The sequence below is a fragment of the Chionomys nivalis genome, chromosome 22 (genome assembly GCF_950005125.1).
Source record: "Chionomys nivalis chromosome 22, mChiNiv1.1, whole genome shotgun sequence".
Lineage (NCBI taxonomy): Eukaryota > Metazoa > Chordata > Mammalia > Rodentia > Cricetidae > Chionomys > Chionomys nivalis.
In genome coordinates, this window is record NC_080107.1 from 42,470,385 (window position 1) to 42,473,646 (window position 3,262).

General features: G+C 48.3%; 1 non-coding gene across 1 annotated transcript; it reads right to left on the bottom strand.

Annotated features, from left to right (window-relative positions):
• Positions 1 to 2,702: 2,702 nt before the first annotated feature.
• LOC130864980 (U6 spliceosomal RNA) lies at positions 2,703 to 2,806 on the bottom strand. Its single transcript, XR_009056024.1, has one exon. It is a non-coding gene; the product is annotated as a U6 spliceosomal RNA (small nuclear RNA).
• Positions 2,807 to 3,262: the final 456 nt, after the last annotated feature.

Genomic DNA, 3,262 nt, shown 5'->3' on the forward strand with positions numbered 1-3,262 from the left:
GATAATGATGGTGATACTGATGCTAAAGAAGAGGATGCTGGTGGTGGTAGTAGTGAAGATGCTGATGGTGATTATTGGTAATGCTTTGGAGTAGCTTGTGATTTAATAGTGATGTTGATGGCGGTGGTGCTGCTGACAGTGTGAATGGTAATGGCTGGAACCGATGAGCCGCGGGTGATAATGCAATACCGATGTTGATAACAGTGAGGATGCTAATAGTGTTGATGACACAGATGGTGCTGATGATGCTGACGGTGATGATGCTGACACCATGGTGGTGCTGGTACTGCTGAAGTGTGGATGGTAACGTGATAGTGATGCTGACAGCTTTGAGAATGCTAATAGCGATGGTGCTAATGATGTAGACAATGGTGGCGTTTGATGGCGCTGAGGGTATTGACAATAGTGGTGGTGATACTGCCTAGGTGTAGATGGTACTGTCATAGTGATGCTGATGGTACCAATGATGGTGGGGATACTGCTGAAGGAAAGGATGATTTTGATGGTAATAAGTTAAAACACCTCTCTTTTGGTTCACCTGTATAGCCAATGAAGGAAATGGCCTTGCACGGAGCCCTTTCACAGACATTCCTCTGCTTTAGAGTTGGGGTCTAAACTTTTCCATTAATTCCAAGTGCCTCTGCAGCTTGCGGAACCAATAAGCTACAATAGAAATGAAGTCACCCGACTTCCAAGGATAGCTGAGAGGAAGCCTTGAAGCTCCCTGCGTGAGCTTTTCAAGACATTCTGTGAGCCCCGAGCTGAGACCTCAGAAGTCCACTTTCCCTGAGAAGGTACTGACCAGGCTGTGCCAGGGGATGGTACCCATTGAGCTGGGTCGTCTGATCATGCTGTAAAGAAATCCACGGTCAACCGTCCAGAGCAGCTCGCTGCTATCTGAATGCCCATGAACATGTATCCCGAACACCGTATTAGCTGGAGGCCTGTGTCACTCCTGACCCACACAGTCATGGAATATAGTTGACTGTCTTCGTGAGTCCCCAGATGTAGGGGCCCCATGGTACACTGCAGCCGACACTGAGGCAATATGTTTGCCTGCTTCAGGTTCTGAGGCATGTTCTGGATGGGCATGGCGTCTGTGGGTGGCAGTTCAGCTCAGTGTCTCAGGCCTAAACCCAGCCTAGCCTTGTCTTGCCATGGGGGCTCTTTTGTACAAAGAACGCTTTAAGACTTGGTTCTTCCATGTGAGAAGGTCATACACTAACAGAACTTTAAAACATCCCCGTATAAAAAGCCAGTGCGAGCAAAGAGATTTAACCAGGGCACCATAGTGGCACCAAGCAGGGCATTCACAAGGAGGGGACAGGCATGTGGTGTCTCCCATACAGTTCTAGGGTCCTGATGCTGACTAGAGTTTTGCCCTGCTGATCCTTGAGGATAAGGGAGCCCTTGGAGGCTCTGGCTTGTTGCCCACAGCTACCCTGAGGGGGTAGGGGAGCAGCACCTGCTCCCTTTTGTACCAGCCATAGGGAAGTGTGTCAGCACTGGCTTGGCATCCTGATTCCTCAGAGCCCTCAGAACTTACCTGAAAGAAGGGGCTTAACACAAATGAGAACTTGGAGTCTTTCAGCTTCAGGGACTGGACCAAAGGGTCAGTGCTATGGCTGGAATTTGATACGAGATCTTCAGGACCCCTAAGACTGTCTCCTTGTCATCTCATGGGGCCACACTGAAGAAATCGAGTGAGTTTTATTTAAGGACAAGGGGCATCTTTCTGAGAAGCTCCCTTTCCTTAGAGGAACGTGTGTTTTCCATGGAGCACGTTCCTCCCCTGAAGAGGGTGACCCCTCCCAACAGGACAAAGCTCAAAGTCTCCTCCAATTGAACACACCCAGTGCAATAGATCTTACATTTTATTTGGGGGCTTGAAGGAGAATGCAGTAAAATACTAAGCTGTGGATGTGGGGACCAGGAGAAAGCTCTTTGCTCGTTGTATCCTGCAAGGTTAGGACCATCTTTTATATTCCCTTGTGCTGAGGGTTTCAGATACTGTGGGGTAAAATATGGAGCCAGGGCTCAGGGGACATCAAGGACCTGCAGACACCAGGCCTGGGATAAGCAGTCAGACAGAGGGACAGGGTAGCTCCACAGTCACATCCAGGAGGGTAAGGATGTGTGTCACACTTCTCTTTTTCTTTTTCTTTTCTTTTTTTTGGGGGGTGGGGGGGAGCAGGGTTTCTCTTTAGCTTTGGAGCCTGTCCTGGAACTAGCTCTTGTAGCTCTTTTTTCTTTTGCTTTTGAGACAGGGTTTTGAACCTGTCTCAAGAGTTCAGCCTGGCCTTGAACTCACTGTGTAGCAGGGCAGGATCCTGAAGTCCTCCACACTCTCTCACACCCACCTCCTGGTTGCTGGGATTACAGGTATGTGCCACCACACCTGGTCTGTGTGATGTTAGAAACTGAACTCGGGGTCTAATGCATGCCTAAGCATGCACTTTATCAACTGAGTTACAAACCTAGGCCAGAAGTGGCTTTGACACAAGGCTCTTTCACCACCAAGGGGCTCCTACCACAGCATTCTAAGCTCTAGATATCTACTATTTCTTTCTTTCTTTCTTTCTTTCTTTCTTTCTTTCTTTCTTTCTTTCTTTCTTTCTTTCTTTCTTTTTTAAGGCTTGTTTTATTTTAATGACTGATCCACCTGAGGCCCACTATGTACAGACACAAGGGAAGCTCTAAAAAATAATATGGAACGCTTCACGGGTTTGCGTGTCATCCTTGTGCAGGGGACATACTAATCTCTGTATCGTTCCAATTTTAGTATATGTGCTGCCGAAGCGAGCATGGTATCTACTATTTCTGCCCCAGACGTTCCAATTGGACAGCCCTTTCTTCAGTCACCGTATCCTCTGAGGTTTGAGATCTGATACACATCCTTTCCCTTCTGGGTGTGATGTGGAATCAACCTGACCCTCTGTCTGGCTGCTGATCATTGATCCTGTTTTCACCTCCTACGTATTCCAATGGTACCCACAAAATGGACACCACACTATGGGCAGGTACACTGTGAGCCCATGCCCACACTTAGGTATACATGCTGTGGACACACACAGGGCTCACACTTGCCATGGATGGACATTATGACCATAAGGATATGCAGTGTGTACCCACTGAGACCCGGCTCTCCCACATGGAGCCTGGTGCTCATGGAGGTGAAGCTGTTGTAGCCCCTGTGACAGCTCTTCTCTTCTCTCCCTCTTGTTGCTGAGGAAGTAGTGAGTTGAGGGACTGAAGTCATGTA